This window comes from Falco cherrug, chromosome 6, assembly GCF_023634085.1.
Source record: "Falco cherrug isolate bFalChe1 chromosome 6, bFalChe1.pri, whole genome shotgun sequence".
Classification (NCBI taxonomy): Eukaryota; Metazoa; Chordata; class Aves; order Falconiformes; family Falconidae; genus Falco; species Falco cherrug.
Window position 1 is genome coordinate 4342087 of NC_073702.1, and position 18572 is coordinate 4360658.

Consider the following 18572-nt stretch of genomic DNA (forward strand, 5'->3'; position numbering starts at 1 on the left):
AAATTGCCAGCCTAACCAAGAACAGATTGATTTGGGTACCACGGGAGTCAAGCTGCAATACTTGCAGTTCGGTGGGAGTCAGGTTTGCAGCCCAGGCTGGCCCCCACGCACAGCACACTGGTGGTCCCAGCTGCTGTGGCTGCCTTGACAGCAGTTAGACCTGGCCCACCCCGAAATAAAGGCTGTATGGAGGAGTGCTCTTCAGCTGCCTTTCTCTGTCCTCAAAACAAGAGAAACCCAAGGTAACACCACGTGGGTCTTGGCACTTCCATGAGAAAGGCAGCAAAGGGGGGAAAGCGCTGTGTGGACCAAGCAGTGCAGTCTGTTGCAATCAGAGGGTTTTTCCTTTATGGATCCTTATTGTGTGATTTTTATGGATGGGGAGGGGTTTGGCTTAGGCATGGGAGCTGATCCTTCATCTAAGACAGTGAGAAGAACATCTGATGCTGAAGATAAGCAATTTCTCCTTTCAGCTGGGAGCTTTCTCAACCAGTGGCAGGCCATATATGGCACATCAATTGCTCTGCCTCCCCTAGAGTTTCTCCCTACAGCTGCAGACCATGTGCTTGTGTATGTGTGCATGCTCACCAAGGAGGTGTGTGTGTGTGGATATTTAACCAGCTGTAAATCAGTGAATCAGTGTAAGGGAAGCGATTTCCCATGGGGAGAGGAACACCGTGCTAGAGTGGTGGCTGAGTTTGGCAGGTTCTCTGTTGTTCAGGGAACCCATGCCACTACCTGGGCTGGAGTTACCAGGTCCCACTGAAAGGGTGCTGGGTCCTTTGCATGGCCATTATGCAGCCATCCATGTCATTTCCTCCACTGCTTTGACCAAGGCATGGAGGGGCTGGACAAGAAATGTGGGGACAGAGGGCTGGAGCATGAATCAGGGTCCCTGTAGAGCACAAGCAGAGAGATGGAGGACTAGTGAAAATAATGGTGTGTTGCAGGTCAGGCAGCAGCTCTCCAGGGACTGGAGCATGAGAAAAGCAGGCTTTTGCTCTTCTGGCATTAAGGCTTATGCTTCCTTTTCTGCCTGCCTCCTTCCTTGGAGAGCAGTCAAAAGAGAAGTCATCTGTGCAACCTGCCAGAGGCCCTTCTTCTTGCTTCTGGCTGGCTGAAGAGGCAACTGTAGAAGTTTCCCTGTTCATTCCTAACTCTTCTTTCTTGGCTGTTGATGCATGTGCAAGTTTGGTCTATACCAGTCTGTTTTCCTCATATACAGGCAGTCTGCCTATATAGTAAATATTTTTTGTCTTTCTCTAACCCCTGGGTACAACACACCTGTTTTCTACAGTGATGCATGTCGTTTTAACTACTTGTGCTTAAATGGAGGAAGTCAGCAAGTAGATGGAGGGTTTTAATTTTGCTGAAGCCATTCAGGCAAAGCAGCTGGATTTCTGTTCTGCGTACGTCCTTATTCCACCCCATGCTTGACTCGTTTGGGAAGTGCTGTGGTGAGCACCCTGCATGGTGAGTTTTGTCACCCGTGTGAGTGGCTGGATGCTGATCACCGAGGCTGCAGAGGGAAGCGTGCTTAAACGTCTGGGGCAGAGACAGCTTCTCTTTATGGAAGAAGCCGTAGAGGTTTGCATGGGCCTTTTCTGCATCCCGGTGAGTAACCCAAAGGCATGAGGCCTTCCAGGATAGAAGCTATTCGAGACAGTTACTAGCTGGCAGCCTGGTGCTTTGGGGCATAAGCATCTTCCTAAGAGCTTGGTTTCCTGCAGGGCAAGGGGAACAGAAGAGACAGGATGGGGTAGGTTTTCCTGTGATTGACCAGTGTTAGTTTTCTTGTACCTTGCCCTGAAGCTTCTGTAGCTCTGCTGCCTGAAGCTGATGGTGGAGTGGACCGTGATCTGAGAAGGCATTTTCTTGTGTACAGTATGAACTACTATCATATGGTTACTGTTAAACATTGCCAGTATTTCCTCTAAATGATACATTTGGAAGTCTTACAGAAAAAGTGTGTAAACAAAAAGTACCGCTGTGTGGGGAACACCTAGCTTCTACAGAAATGAAAATCTGCAAAACTAAATGTAATATAGTACATCCAACAGATCGCTGGGCTGTATCCAGTGAAATAGATAAGGGGCTTCCCATTGATTGATGGGGTCATGGATACACCACATTGACCTGTGCAGGTTTAGGGCCCCATCTCCTCCAAATGGAGTAGGATAGCTACAGTGAAAGTTAGCACAGAAGCTGCCGTTCTCTGTACAGGACAGCGAAGACCATGCTTTCGGGCTCTGACCCAAATAATGAAGCAATTTTCAATGTGAGTTTTTTTCGTTATTATTTTCTGTGCCTGGGGAAGGGCATTGTTTGAAAATCAGCTGCTCGTAAATACGTAGTGAGGCCTTGGTGCTCTGAACACTCTTATACTGCTCTGAAAAACTTACGGCAGAGCTGTTCCAATATGTTTCCTCTTGGATCCTGAATATGAGGAATACCATAGAGGTAGAACAGTGTATCAGATGTGGCCTCATTAGTGAAAAAAGGAGGATAATTGGCCTAGCAATGTTGATAGAAAAAAAATCAGCCCTTGGCTGTAACGCATTTGATAGGTCAAGGGGATGGCAGAGAGGTGGGGGCAGGTCATAACGTGGAATTAAAGCGTGAATGTGACCATTAGCTATTGAGTCCAGCAAGGAAGGTACCCTATTTTGTTCATATTGCATGCATTTTACTTTTCATTTTTTACAAAAAAACCAGATGTACCAATTCTAATGTACTGGACTTTTGCTTAGTAACATGTCATCTTTCTGGGAAAGCCTATACATACATAATAGCATTGTTTTAGTGGGCATAAATCCTTGCTTGGGCTACAAGCACATGGTTTGGACAGGACACGTTTTGGGCCCAGCGTGTGTAATTTTATATAGCAATTGTCCTCTTATGTGGGTAAATTTTTTAGCACTAAAATATCGAGCTACAACACTGTGCTTCATTGTTAGACTCACTGACCTTTGCCGTTAGTTGGAAAGGGGGCAGGAAATCTTTGTTTCCTAAAAGCTGCCTGAAGTCACAGAAGAAAGCAGTATCCCTTCTGCTAGCAACATATGAAATGACCTCTCAGTGCAAACAGAAATAATTCTGGCCACATGAAAGCCGTGTGGAGGCTCAGCTGTGGGAAATGAGCGATGATGGGAAGCAAATAAACAACAGGGAACTGGATGTTAATGTTGGTTATGTCAGATATGTAAACTCCTGTAGGCTGCAATAGTTCTGCCTATCAGGATCTGCAGCTCATCTCGTTCCAGAGCAAGCGTGAGCCCATGGGACGGGTGTATATGCACTGCTTTAGAGGCAAGACCCAGTTGTGGGCAAAGGAAAGGTGATCTTACAGGGGAGGGAAGTCAAAGTTGTTGCCGCTTCCCTGACTCTTGGGCTGTGTAAGAAAACAAAAAGCAATCCAGAATGGTGAAGATGAAACATCTCAGCCTCTCTTGCCAGTTGGAGAACTGCTAATATGTTTATAGTCTTGGAACAAAAGCAACAAAACAAGTTACTTAAGAAAAGGATCCATCATTCTGACAAAAATAGAGCTTTCAGCTGTGTTTTTTTCTTTGTCTGAGCCTGTGTTTCTCCAGCCAATCAATCCTGTTACTGAATAAAACTCTGGAAATCAACTTAACAAGATTAATGTCTGTAAATATTTTTAAAACCTGTGTGTTATATGGTCTCTTTAAATGAGATTATGTCATGTTTATAATACTTATTCATATTTTGTATCTAGTCTGGTTGAAAATTGAATAGTTTTCATTAATTTCTCTTGCTTGTTTAATTTCATGCTTAAACCAATAAGTTACAAATCCGCATGACTGCCCACTTATTGTTGCACTCGGAATAATTGCACTGAGTCACTGTGTGTGGACTTGGATTGCCATAGGCTGTTAATACTTGATATTTAAGCAAGCATGTTTATCTGAAAGCTGGCTCATCAGTCTGTGGAATGCAGTGTTTACTACGTGAAGTTCAGCCTAGGATGATTGCAGTTAGGAGATGTAGTCTGTGATCATTAATAATACCTAGAATTAGTATTTGTCTTTTCAAGCCTGTTGGGGAAATAATCTGCTAAATGTGGGAAAATAAATGCAGGGAAACTTTCAGGCTTTCAGAAAAGGGGTTTTGTGTGAATTTAATATGGTCTTCCTAAAAGACTCTTTCTTGCCTTTGCGCTTTTTTTTTTTTTTTTTTTTTTGTCCCGTCCCAGTAGGTACCTGGGTTTTGTCTATGCTTTGTCTTGAATGTCTTGTTTAACCAGAGGAGAATTTGGGATTATGCAAGCTAATAATCAATTCCCTTCACAAAGTGAAAGATTTGTTTTTTCCTGTCCAAGTTGATTTCCGAGGTTTAGTCCAAGTGTTTGGTTCCAAACACTGATGTAGAGTTATTTTCCCTAGTGAAGTTTTCCTCTGTAGCAGAAAGAACCCCAGGGAAACTGACATTAGAAATGTCGTTTCACCTTGGTTAGTTTTGCTGATGTGTTTGCAGGTAGTTAAAACACTGAGAAATTTAGTGGCAGCATCACCTGCTGGAGTGTGTTTTGCAGAAGAAAAACAAATGATGAAGGGGAGTAATGGCTGTTGGTTTACTTGTGCGCTCTGCTGAGGGCCGTTGCCCTGTCCTGAAGGAAGCAGTGAATGCTCTGCAAACCCTTGACGTGCAGGTGAGAGCAGAGAAACCTTCCTCTAACAGATTCCCTGCACCAGCAGGTGAAGGGCTGCTCAGCTAGTCTGTGGAGTGCCTGCTGAGTAAAGCATACGGAGCTTTTCTTCCTCAAGTAAGGCAAATGATTTCACATAGGACTTTGTCAGAACTGATACTCGGGTTTTAGCGGAAAAGTGTAACTTCTTTTAAACTGCAAAGTGTCCACAGTTCTTGCCTTTGGGATTACTAGCGATGTGTCAGCAGCAGTCTGGATTTCATTTTTAATGGGAGAAGCATCTGTGCAATTCTGCAGACCGAGATAAAGCAAACTTTAGATTGGAAATCAGATGAGTTTGTCAGTCAGAATAACTGTATTGTGGAGCTGCAGGCAAGGAGCCAGACAGCACTTCATTCTTTGCAAAACAGAGAGATGATTTTTATAATGTACTACTCTTCCACATCAGTAGTATTTATGGCCATTTAGCACAGTTGCTCCTGACCAAGGTGATTTTGTTAGTTGGTTTCCTGTTACTGCAGTTACTTGGAATATCCAAAGGAGTCACTGTAATTTAGAAGCCATGTTTGGCAGCTTAATATTTTGTGTTTCAGGTGGTATTTGTGTGTCCGTGTATCATATTTATAAACGACATTGATTTTTCCTTTTTCAGTGTATGTATTAGGATAGGAACATAGGGAAAAAGGACCGGAGGACATCATAGTTATAAATACACTTTCATTTATGTTCTCCAATTTGATGACCTCTTGTTAATTTTTTGCTATCTATACAAAGAATGTTTTAGTAAACAATACTGATTTTATAGAGAATGTAGAGGAATACGTATGTGTGCAAGAGAGGCTTTTTTTTTTGCCAACTGCATTAGATTTTTTTTAGATTTTAAGTACTTTGCATTATTCTTAAGTGATGATACATGTATAATATATCTCAGTATGTTCCATGTATCATTTGTCTTGGGCACCAGTATAACATACGTGGGTGTCAACTGCATATCACTGTGGTTTTTAACCAATTTATGATAGTTTTGTTCTGATGCAAAACTTAGGTGTGCTAGAACCAGGATTGCCACCCACTTTAAATGTTGTTGTTAGCAGATAGCATTTATTTCAGTCACTTTAAAATCTTAACATTATAAAGTGGTTTTAAAAGGTTTATGTATTTTTAAAGCAACTTTTGTATTCCATCTAGATAATGTCTACCACCGTTGGTACTGGAGATCATTCTCCTGGAACATGTAATGCGGCTGTGGCGTTCCACTGTATTAATTAATACAATTCCATTGAGGTCTTGAACCTCCTAGAAGATTAGGGTCATCCCCACTAAGTGTCCAAACAGGATACAACTGACTGAACAGCAGCATTTTCTTGAAGCTCTCCTTGATCCTCTAGATGGGGTCCAGGGAACCCATCTCTTTGAGGAATACACGTGTTGGACTGTGTGACCTTACCTAATAACCACGCATGTGAGAAGCCCAGAGGGCAGGAGATCTGTGGGATGCCCAGTGGTGATGCTGGCAGCGAGCTGGCGAGTTCCTGTGCTGGAGAGGTTTGCAGCTGGCTACCTCGTGGTTTCTGCAGATGGTGTTCTCCAGCTCTTGTTTGTCTTCCTGACTTTCTTGTCTAGCAGTTAGGCTAGGGGAATGGGAAGTGTGGCTTGTGTAGTCCACGCAAAGAGTTCTGAAGGAAGCTCGCAAGGCTGCATGGATTGCTCCTGTTGCTTCCAGCCAATTCTTTAGCTGAAATTAGCTTGGGGATTAGAGGAGACGATACAGCCATACGTGTGCACACACAAGCTTACAGAGCAATGAACATGCCCAGAGTAAATTTTTTTTTTGTCACGTAAATAAATGTGTTGTAAACATTCAGTGCCTGCTTGTTAAGGTTTATTTGGTAGGTTGGCCCTGTATTGCCTAAGAGCTTAAGTTAAAATGCTTACTGATGATGGGCTTGATCTTTGGGGATCTGCTGGAAGAAACTGGCTGAACTACTTCACCCCGTCTTCCATTTCTGTACACGTAAAATGGAGGCTACCTGTCTTCCCTGGGCTTAGAGGGGATTAGTTACCCCTTAGGGCTGGCTTTGGAAAGAAGAAGTGCTAAGCAGGGTGGCGTGATGTATGTCTGCTCTGGTGGCAATGGGAAGGGGGGAGGAGGAGCGTTAGCTGGTGAGGACGGGGTCAGGCGTGGGGTGGAGGGAAGGCCATCAGCAGCCACGGCCAGACCAGGGCTGTGCAGGGCTGGCTGGCTCTTGTGGGATGCCTACAGCCTGCTTTAAAGCGAGCAAAGCAAGACAGGCAGAGGCAAAATACCCAAAGCGTTTTCAGTGAATACGAGCACAAACCTGTTGACTTTAATCAGCTTATGAGAAACGAACTGCGCCTGGGAGCCGCACGAGCCAGGCCTGAAGGCGAGCTGCAGCTTGGGCGCCCGCGTGGGCACGTCCCCGCGCCCTGGCTGGGCACGCGCCCTGCGGTGGGGGATGCTGCCTTCGGGCCCCATCACGCAGCCTTGCGCCTGCCCGGCCTGGGCCTCCCCCGAAAGCCCTGCCAGGAGAGGGAAGCCTTACCACTTAGCATGATCCAGGTGAGCACCAAAAGTGCGTTGGAAAATTGAGCTCTGTGCCTGCTTCCAGAGAAATTCCAAGCCTGGTTCAGGACAAATTACTCTCGTGTAGCAGAATCAGTGGCGTAAATGCTTTCCCATCTCTTCCCACTTAGCTGAGCACCTTTCTGTCCTCATGAGCTCTGTGTTGTTCCCCTTAGTCCACGCTGCCTCTGCAGTGGGGGGATGCAGCCCCACACCCCCCTCCCAATTAATAGCCTCCCCATCATCTGCTTAAGGTTCCTGGTGGTGTCTCTGGCCGAGGCTTGTCCCTCTTGACTGGTTCCCCTTCCTGCCCTTTACACTCCACATCCTCGGGGATTTAACTCCCTGTAGTTGTGCTGGATAATGCCCAACACATAAAGCAGGGTCTGAAAATGGGATGCAGAGAGCTCCTGCACCATGCAGACCAACGGGATGCCCAAGTGCCTCCCTGCCTTCCAGAGGACTCTGCATCTGGTGGTTGAAAATTGGATGGTTTCTCTCATTACCTCAGATTTCTGTTTGTTTGGTTTTGTGTTGTTTTGTGGGGGTTTTTTTTCTTAGTTTGATGTTCCTCATCCCTCCCAAGAAGACAAAAGGCTGTAATATTAAAAGATAATTTTGTAAGCCCAGGGAGAACACACTTTTTCCTTGTGCAAATTAAGGTAATGTTCTGTAATAACTACTGTGTAGGAATTGATTTTCTGCAGGTAACAACTTTGTGGGCTTGATACAATAAAGTAATAGAGCTGTGCATGTTGTGTGTAACCCCTGCAGTATTTCAGGGCTGTGGTAGAAACACCCTTTATTTTGCAAGAAGAGCAATAACACTCCAATATTTTCAGGTTTCAAAGTGTGACTATCAAACATAAGAACAACAGAACAAAAATATCTGAAATTCATCGGCCATTTTCCTCAGAGTTTGCCAGGCCACACACTGTAAGTGTGGTGGTATTTCAAAGCTCATGGCAATTCAGTTTAAAAAATAATAAATTATTTCATTCTCTTGAAATATTAATGTCAGAGAAAAACAAAGGAAGAGGCTCTCTTAGCAGCTGCATCGGTGATGAAGTGGAAGGTTTCTTTGTCATCTTGAAGTTCCACCTAAAGCTGAGACAGAAAACCCAGCACTTCATTGTCATCAAGATTCTTTCTGTCTCTTTCAGATGTGGTTGGCAAGCTCCTTTCTTTTGCCTTGTAGCATGAACAGGGAGTCTCCAGCTTACAGAGGCTCTGGGAGAATGTGTAAGGAATTGCATGAGTCCAGAGAGGATCTGCGAGGTGTGGTTCTGTAGTAAGTGGGCTTGTTTCAGCCCAGGGGCTCGTTGCAGTCTGATGTAGGGCACGAAGGGCAGTGTTGGCCCCTGACATGGAGGATAAGCCCTGTGATTCTGGACCAGCAAGTGATGTCCCAAGAATACTTACTGTATCCTGCTCTGCATCAGCTGAAAGAGAGGGTAGAGCATGTAGGGAACTACTGTTTTGCCTGGCTATGCGCTTCTGGTACTTGTTGAAGTAAAAGTTGGTTTCTAGAGCCCACATAAAATCCATCTGTGTGTCTGAGTTATTCCTCTGTACCTTGGGAGATGTAAACATGCGGACCTGTCCTTCTCTGGAGGCATTCAAAACCAACCTAGACGTAATTCTGTGCAACCTGCTCTAGGTGAACCTGCTTTACCAGCGGGTTGGACTAGATGGTCTCCAGAGGTCCCTTCAGACCCTGACCTGTGATTCTGACCTGGAGTTAGATCTGAATTGTGGGTCAGCATGTGCTTAAGCCTGTTGGGAGCCTGAGAGGATGGTACTGGTCTGGGGATGGGGGACAGCCAGACCATGATGTCCTATTTTGAAGGAAGCCGGTGGGGAGGGTCATCTCAGGTGGTGCTAGAAGAAGGGCCGGTGTTGGTGCCTACATGGGTCAAGAGAAACCCAGACGGTGAAGCTGGCTCCCCCGGCAGTGGGAGTGGGCACTGACCAGGCGCTGTGATTCTGCTGGGTGCACAGGTTGGGGTTCTGATTTTATTGAGATGTTCTTTCAAGGGAGAGGTACCTACCAAAGCTGTAAGTACCTATCGGGCTGGCAGCAAGTGGATGCTCTTTCTGCCTGGGCAGAGCTGAAGGGCTGTGAGTAGCTGTCACCTCTTTTTCTGGTGGTGGGGGTGATGCACCGGCGCTTGCACCCTGTCCTTTCCTGCCTACGCTGCCAGTGCTGCTGTTCCGCAGCTAGCTTTTCTCAGTGTGGCATTACCTGTCTCGTCTGTTTTGATGGCTATGTTCGAAATATCTTGCTGCTGATTATGCAAAGTATCTGCTTTTCATCATCACATCTTTTTGTGTGAATGCCATGTTGAGTCTTCAGTATGGATTTAATATTTCTTCAATATTACATGTTAATTGCTTCCAATTCTCTATTGCTTCATCTCTTGGCCACTTCAACTTAAATTATTATTATAGCTGCTCTTTTGTGAAATGTGTTATGCCTGGTCTGATTTTTCTTTTCCATTTCATTGAAGTACTTGGCAGCTTAAGTAAACCGTCTTGCCTTATATATTTTGTTTAGAACAACAGATTCCCATTAAATCAAGTACGGGAGTTTGTTTAGTTAATAAGGAAAATGGTACAGCACTACTGAGTGGACAATACGCTCTGTTGTAGCCCACAGCACTAAACTGAGAACGGTACATTTCTTGAAACTTGAGGCTTGCGTGTTGATTCTTAGTTCTCAAAAAAAATTTATTACTATTCTCTGTGCAGAATTCCGTTATGGCAGGTGATGTGTACTATTCCTCTAGATATTAGCCTTTGTATAGGGGAAAGGGTATGGAGTTCTCCATACTCACATTGAATGAAAAGTGCTCCTTCAAAAGGCTAATGAGTAAAACTGGACCTCAGCAAGTAAAATACATCAAGGTAATGTGTCCCTTAAACCCTGACTCTTAAGTCTGTATTGATCTTCCTTCAGTGGAGCAGGAGTTGCTGCTGGAGTCCTTCTGAATTGATGCTGAGTGTCCTCATGTCCAAAAGAAAACTCCTTCTGGAGGACAGACGGGGAGAGAGGTTGTTGAGGCACTGTCAGATGGGAGTGACTGGCACAGAAAGCTGTGCAGGTGGTGGTGAGTTTTATCTCGGTCCTCTTACAGAGCTTGGAGCGCCCCAGGGTGTGTTGGTGACACAGTGGCAGCTCTTCTGAGCTTGTCCTTTCCTTTGGGTAGCAAAGGATGGGAAACTTCTGCCTGGGTGGGACGTGTGGGAGCTGGACCAGGTGAAACAAAGGGTGGTGGGAAAGGTGCCTGATGAAATGCTGGATGTTTTGTTTATTGAGACGACTGTGCCTGAAACAAAACATGCTGATGCTTCCCCACAGCCTCAGACCACTTCTTTCCTGGCTGGCTGGCTGTGCGAATCCAGGTCCGTCCTGCTGTTTACCCCGTGCAGAAACTATTCAGCTGTAAAGGGGATGAGCTCATAGAAGGACTTGTGTGAGGAAATGCAAGATCTCCCAAAGATAGCACAAAATTGTTTCTTAATGAGTCTTGGGTACAGCATTTCATAAGGGACCTTCGGAAAAGTATGAAAAGTATTTGCCTTGGTATCTTAATAACCTCTCCGGGGGAGGGAGCAGTCTCCTTCTCCTGCACGGCTGCTGCGAGCCGGAGCCTTGGGTTCCACCGGGGTGAGCAGCCCCTCTGCCTCCTGCATGCCATCGCTTCCACCCCCAAGTGCGGCTGCTCGCAGGCTGGGATTTGAGGTGTCTTTTGTAAGTTAGCGTTTGGAAAGGAAACCAACAGGCTTCGCTGGATGCCCATGAATTGATCCAGGTGCTTGTTTCTAATGCAGACAGTAGCTCATTCATGAGCATAACCCAAAGAGGATGTAGTCGGTTGTATCTTTTTTTTTTTTTAACTGAAAAAAGTATTTTTGTAAGTGATTTAAAAATGGCATTATAAAAAAAAAAAACAAAAAAAAAAACAACAAACAAAACCCAAGCAGGTGTTATGCTAAAATGTGAAGTGCTTTTACAGTCTCACAGCATATCTTTTTTTTTTTTTTTTTTCTTTGCGTTACCATTACCAGCAAACAGCTGATCATAATGGACTATAAGGTGCTGGGTTATTGCTCAGGTTTATGCTGCTGTTGGTTGCATGCTGACTATAAAAGAGTTCAATTATCTTAATAGTTGCAAAGCAAGGAAGCATAGGACATAGGACCAAAAGCATGGGTTACTATTGAGATGTTATAACCCCAAAATAGAAGATAAATATGCTAAAAATATCTTTCATTTCCATTCCTACTTATCCCTTCTTAAAATAAACAAAACCAGCATTAAACAAGTATCCATTTGTTTTTGGAAATTTCTAGAAAGTGCTGGAATATGAGAGCATGAGCTTGACAGTGCTACCAGCCTGCTGCAAGACCACATGGAAGCGCTTAACTGAGTGAAGAGACAAGTTTCTTTTGTTTCAGATGATAGGATATTATTTAAAACTGATTGCAGCTTGTTGGTTTTGAAGTCAGTTATTTTCAGCCAGTAACCTCTAAACGCCGCCTATTTCAGTTGTGTCTGCTCCGCGCCTGCCGGGGCTGGGGGAAGGAGAGAGGGGCAGCCGAAGCAGGGGGCAGCGTGCCCTGTGCTGCTGTGCCTCCCTTGCACCAGATGGTCCCACCCCGCAGCACACTTGCGGCTTATCCCCTTCACATTCCTCAATATTACTAATTTTCTCTTCCATAAATCATCAGTTCCCTTTCCTAGCAATTAATCATTTCACTTATTTTTTTTTGTTCTATATTTAATCCTTCCCGTTCATCAACTCTCTTGCATGTTAATCTTCCAATATGAGAAGGGTTGTTCAGATCCAGTTCAGAAGCCAGTTCAGGTCGTGTCAGTGTCCCCTAGTTTCCTCTCTTTATTTTGGTGACTGACAACAAGACTGTCTGGGGGAAGGAGCAGTACTCCTGCCCCTGCCTGCCCCACACCCCCACACCCCCCCCCAATGGCAAATACAACAGGCTGACAGTCTGGGGTGGCTTTACCCTTTAATTATTGGGTCAAGACTGGCACATGAGGCATTTATGCTCTTTTCCAAAGTCTTGTTGAGATGGGAAACTTGTGTCCAGTCCCTTTTTGCATCCAGATGGACTTTTGGCTTCCCTGGCATCAAGGGGAACGAATTACTATTGGGTAAATCACATGTTGTATAGAGTATTTTCTTTTACATCTGCTGAGTTTTAATTGGTTGAAATTTATTTTCTTCTTGTGTTGCAAGGTAGAGAAAGACAATCTCCTCTCTTCCCAGTTAATTTTCTAAAACACGTAATTTAAGCAGACCAAATGGAGCACCTTACCCAGAACGGGAGCGCACCTTCCTCCCGCCCAGCAGCGCTGCTGCAAGGGTTTTGCTGTCTCCCCTTTCCTTCTGCCAGCCGGTGCTGGGGTGCCCCTGTTCAGAGCCGGGCACAGGGTGGCTGGGCAGTAGCGCTGGGCTGTCCTACCAGCGCAGGAGGGTAACCCAAGCCATCCTCAGTGACGCCACAAGATGTCACTTAAATTGGAGAGGTGTTTGTCAAAAGATGTAAAAGCCGTCACTGTGGATGTGTTTCTTGGGGTGGGTGTGGGTTGACAAAGCACGGGAGAGGTGTCTATCAGCGGAGCGGTCTGATGGAATGATAGCTCTTTTGTTCCAAGATATAACTGTAGCGCATGCGTAGGCTCCCGTCTGCTTTATTTTACTTGAATTTATTTGAATTCTACAGAAAACTTTTAAAAGCCACATCAAGTTTCTTAACATTTTTCAGAGCAGCCGCTGACTTAAAAACGCTTGGTGAGCAGGATGAAGGGACGTGCTGAGGTGTTGACACCCGCAGCAGCAGTTGGAAAGGAGGGACCCAGAGCGCTGTGCCCGGTGGTGTGCAGCTCCCTGGGGGACAAACCTTGCCCGGGGAGCCTACGAGAGGGTGCGTTGAGGGGATTTGTAGCTCAGTGTTTGAATGCCATATCGTTGACAACATGTGTTGCCTGCATTTCTTATCATTCCAGTAACTTCCCACCTCTCAACTGCAGGTTGATAGTGGTGCCCTTTGTGGACCTGTGTGGGTGAATTCTCTGTAGTACCTAGCGTTGCTCTGCCTTTAACGTGTATACCCTAACTGCTCAGATAAAATAAATTCATTGTACTTTGCTGCAGCTGTCAGTGGAAGGAAATTGTGCATTTTTCCCTTGAGTGTTGCGAGTTTTTCTTCAGTCTTTCTTTCTTTGAAAGCCCTAGTAGCATGGTACTTTTGAGATCGATCTTTCTTTATGGAGGAAGAATCACTTTATGCTTTTCTTGTGTTCAGAATTATGCAAAGCAGTTGCCGAGCATAAATGTGCAACAGTAAATGCTGTAGAAATGTACTTTACAAAGATTCCACCGTTAACCACACTGAAGAAAACAAAAATGCAAGGTTCTTCAAATCGATGTCACATGCAGGAAGTGACATTTAAATTCTTACTCATTTAAAATTAAGCTTTCTTACCATTTTCCTTTTTTAAAGCGTTGAAGATTTTCCATTAGTTAAAGGGTTGTCTTGCAAGCCTTCAAGAATAAGGTTTTAGTTGGTGGTTTGGTTTTGGTGGTTTTTTTTTTTTTTTTTTTTTTTTTGTGAAGAGGCTTGGGCTATTGGGCTTTAATTTAGAGATGATGGTATACTTTTGAGTGTGAGGGCCGTGTACATCTAATTGGCTATTTGAGAACCGGTGTTAGAGGACTGACCTCAGAAGCATTAGGAAATGGTAGTCCCGCTGCTTATCTTTACACTTCATAAAAAGCATTGTTTAATTCTTGGAAGAAGAGGGTGTTTCAGTCTCACTTAGTTTTCTTCTTTGTTCTGCTTTGCTTTGCTTTGCTTGTGTTGGTGTTTTTCCTGGTCCCTTTCAGTGCTGGAATATAGTATTGAAACAACTGTATGTTTTATGGCTTTTACTCCCAAGTTTCTAATTTTTTTTTTGGTCATGTGGAAGCCTCATGTTGAGCCTCCAGTAAACAGATTTTCTTGAATCCAAACAAAAAGCAAGGGCTGCGACATGCAACCAGTTTTGGCTGTGAAATTGAGTCAGTCACTTGCACACATCCAGTCCCAGCAGCAGTGAGCTTGCGCTTGCCCAAGTGTTGTTCTTCCCCACTGCTCCCAGCTGAGCTTGTGTCCCAGCAACGAATGACATTCAGGACTCCTCTGGATGGCAAGCTGAGCTGTCAGTCCCCTCTGCTATTCAAGTTGTCCAAACAAGCTTTTCCTCCTTCCTTTTTGAAGGGGTGTTGCTGGAGTAAACATCTGTCCTTCCTCTTCGTTTGAATTGCTGATCCTTTCGCATGCTGGTTGCGCTGTGGATTGAACACAACTGTCAATGCTCTTCTGAAGCATGAAAGGACAATGCATTTGTTTCATTTCTCAGGCATCTGCCAGAAGTATTTGATAGCGTTGAAGTGTTGAGATGTTATCTCAATCACTTAAATTCCGTGCTTCAGTAATTCTCCATTGCTAGTGTTGAAAACAAACCCACCAAATTTAAAGTATGAACTCTCTTTCAAATGAAATACAGCATTTAATGTACTTTTGGCTGGTAAAATTATCACAGTTGCTAATTGGTATTATTTTCATTGTTACTATTGCATCATCTTTATCAGAATATGTTTGTGTTTCTTTCATCTAGCACTTCTCCACAGCGTTGTGGAAAAATAAGTCTTTATCTCCTGTGCATCTCCTGTGTGTTACTCTGTCAGCCAGAAGTGTCTCTGGTATCTTGGAAGTATTGGAAGATTTTAAAATACAGTCTATTAAAGAAAAAAAATAATTAAGAGATACTCTGTTTAAAAAAAGAAAAAGCTAAAATCCTGTTAAATAATTAAGATGCTTTGGGCTTTATCAGGATTGACAGTGTTCTTGCCATAATATACATATGCAAAAACTGTAAGAAGTTTAATATTTTATAGCAAGGATAACTCCAAAACCTAAATCTGCTGGCTTGTTTCTATGGTAACAAATATTGAAATATGTCTAGCCAACACTGTAGGTCCATTCCCTCCCCTTTAATTTCTGTCTATGGGTTCTAGGAGTTCATTAAAACTGTAGAATCCTTTTAAAATTGGTGTGTTCTGTTGTAAAATTCCTTAAGATTAATGTTGAACATAACTTTAAATTTCAACATAAGCATTTCTTTGAAAGGGATTTCTAAGACTGCATATTCACCAATCTGGTATTTTTGTTCTTCATTGGCAAGTTGATTTTTTTCTTTTTCCTGTGCATGACTATAGTTAAAAAATGGAGTTTCATTCTATGGATTCTGCTGAAAATATTAAAGACTGCTTAACTGTAGCAGTCTGGCTGGAAGACAATAGCAGCATGAAGTCAGCACCTGCAGCATTAAATTTAGTGGTCAGGACCTCTTGGCCAGAACTGCTTCTTTGGGGTCCTGTCCTATGCTTAAGATTGAAATGATGGCTTACTGGGAGCTTCAGCCTTCATTTCAATTAATGACACTTAACTTTTTGTTTATTACAGTATATTTTCTAGGTATCTGATTTAAGCCACTTTGTGTCTGACATCTTCTGGTTGTTTTTCTTATGAGGGCAGCCCAGCAGTGCTGGGAAGCAGTCTGAAATGCTGGCTGTGAGATTCCATTTCCCCAGTGGTAACTCAAGCCACAAGCACCTAGTCCCAGCAGTAAGAGAAAAATTTTGAGACTTTGAAGTGAAACATCAGGTTGATGCAACATTTTGCATCTGGTTGACTAGCCAGCATTAGATGCAGCTGGAAGCAGAAAGGCTTCCTCCCTCCACCTGCGGGAACTCTGGTTTCTGCTGGGATGTAGTGAAGATAATGAGGCAACAGAAAGAAAATTTCAGAAACTCGTATTTGCGCTTAACAGCTGTGTTTCAGGAGCCTGTGGTTATGGACTAAATGCATGTTTTCTCATCGGGCTAATAGCAACCACCCTTTTTTTCCTCAAAAAGACTTGTAGCTGGGGATTTGGAAATCATACCCAGCAACCTTAACTGGTGGCTTGAAGGGCAGAGAAGTGCAGCTGGAACCAGTAGCTGAGGTACTCAATAAAAGCAGAAGGTGGTGTCCAGAGAAAATGCAGTTCATTCATTTGCATCCTTCCAGAGCAACAAGGAAGAAAATGGGATATTTAATGGGCAAAGGATTATCTCCACAGTCCTGTGCAGGAATGAGCGATTTCAGTGCTGAGCTCGAGGCTGGCATAGGCAGAGCTTTCCTCTGAGAGCCTCAAGTTGGCAGTTCTGCTCCTCAGGCAGAGCCAGGCTGAAAGAGCGGGGCGGTATATGTGCACAAGGGAACATGAAAACAAAACAACAGGCATAAATACTATTCAGCTGGACTGTGAGCAAAATATCCTGTCACCTCGCAAGTCCTAGGTGAATCTCCAGAACCTCCTTTTATGATTGCAAACTTCACGTAGAAAAAGAATTGAGGCAGCGTTCAGTGAGGAAGTTGGTTTGGGTTGGATATGGTCTTGCGTTCACGCACCTTCACGCTGCACGGTCAAGGACAGCGGTGTCCGCTCTTGGCAGTATTTTGAACTCCAGAGTTTAGCACAAATCCATCAAAAAACTGTTGATCTCTGCAATGAGCTTCACCCAAGGGACAATAGGTGCATATTCTTGTTAATCAGAAATAGCATTTTCCTGCAGGGCTGCTTCCCCCACCCCACCACCTTTTTCTTTTTGTTTTCATGATGAAGTGTTTTTTTTTTCTTTTTTTTCCTTTTTTTTTTCTCCAATAGAAAAACAAACAACCACCGGTCTCGTAACTACAAGATGAAACTTGGCTTTTCCAGACAGAGGTGTGAAGTCTCCGTATGTATTTGTAGAGTGCCTAGTACAGGGAGAGTACCACCTGAGTCCCTTGGGAGCTGGAGTGAAAGCCTCTTTTGTTTATGTTTTTATATCCGAACACAAATTCTGAACAAAATTTTCTGAATTAAACTGACTCAAGACTTGCTACAAATGTATGAAAAAGTTCTGCTCTTTCATTTCTTGGGTTGAGTGTAGAACTTGGTAAAACCATGGATGTGCTCCAGCCCAAAATATTTTTTTTCTTTAAAATAATCAGTTTTTCTTAAATAGGTGCAAGAATATATCTAACAAAACGAGTTCTGTTTTGAGGCTTTCACACATCGTACTGATGGGCTTGTCAAATTTATTTTCAGGAAAAGTGAGCAGGATTATACATGTGCATGAAAGCTGTGAATACTCCTGTTCCATTAGGCTTGTAATCTTTTGCAGGCACAGCAAGCCTGCTTACTACAGCACGGCCAGTTGGTTGCCGTTGGGAAGCTTTCGCGATGGACAAATGGTGTCCACACCAGTTTTTCCACCTTACTTTAAAACATCTGGTATATATCAGGGTCCTACACACCCTTTTTGACTCTCGGAGCTGTGAAATGAAAAAGCAACTTGTGTTCTTCTGTGATCAGCTCTCACATTCTCATATGGTGTCTGTGCGATCAGACACATCAAATTATACTTTGACTTGCTCCTACAGTTTGAGAAGTACTATCGGGTTTAGAGAAACCGCTCAGTGAAATCCTGCAGAGAGTGAGTGTGAGTTGAGGGGAAGCGGACATAAGAGGTAAGATGCCAGTGGTTATATGGTCTGCTCAGTGCAAGGCACAGGCAGAGTTCAAGCCACGATTGCTGCTATTAACCTTCACGGCATTTGCACAGAACAGGAGTTGGTGGTTTTGCACAGGTAAAGTCGGTATTTCCCTCAACATAAGCAATCCTGTAGGAAGAGGCATACCAGACGATTAAAGAATAATAGGCAGCGTGAGTGCATGCAGAGAAAATCTGCTTTGATAGGGGAGCGTTTGTTTGCTGCAGGAGTTACGTAGCCCCTTGTGAGAGGAGAAACAAGGATTTGTAGAACTGTATTCATTTTAAATGCCTCTGAGCGCTTGGTGCTGTCCTGATAACGGGGAATTTTTTTTCTGGTGAGTTTTTTTTGAGACCTACAGTTTGGAACAGAAGGTGGATGGTACAACTCCATAATACCTTTTATGTGATATTCCCAACCATAACATTACTGAGAGCAAGTCTCCCTGCCCCATTTCCCTGCTGATTAAAAATTCAGTTCCTTATTTTTGAGTCCTCTGGAGGCGAAATTTCGAGAGGTCAAGGGTGGCTCTGTTGCAGCTTCTTTTCTGTCCTCAATTTCCTAGCCTTATGGCAGAGTGTTTTTCTCTGTAGTTACTTCTGCCATAGTGGTTGAAGACAGAAAATGTTTAGCTTAACCCTGGGGCAGCTCAAACCTTGTGCTGGATTA

The 18572-nt window shown here is 43.9% G+C and overlaps 1 protein-coding gene across 4 annotated transcripts in view; it reads left to right on the forward strand.

Moving 5' to 3' along the window:
* Positions 1-18572, forward strand: part of BACH2 (BTB domain and CNC homolog 2) — a 196863-nt gene that overhangs the window by 18278 nt on the left and 160013 nt on the right. Inside the window, exon 1 of one of the 4 annotated variants that reach the window (XM_055713242.1) lies at positions 13084-13202. The exons of the other annotated variants lie outside the window; for them this stretch is intronic. The gene's annotated coding sequence lies outside the window, so the exon portion shown is untranslated. Of the gene's footprint in view, positions 1-13083; positions 13203-18572 lie in introns of those variants that run through there. 4 annotated transcript variants of the gene reach the window in all.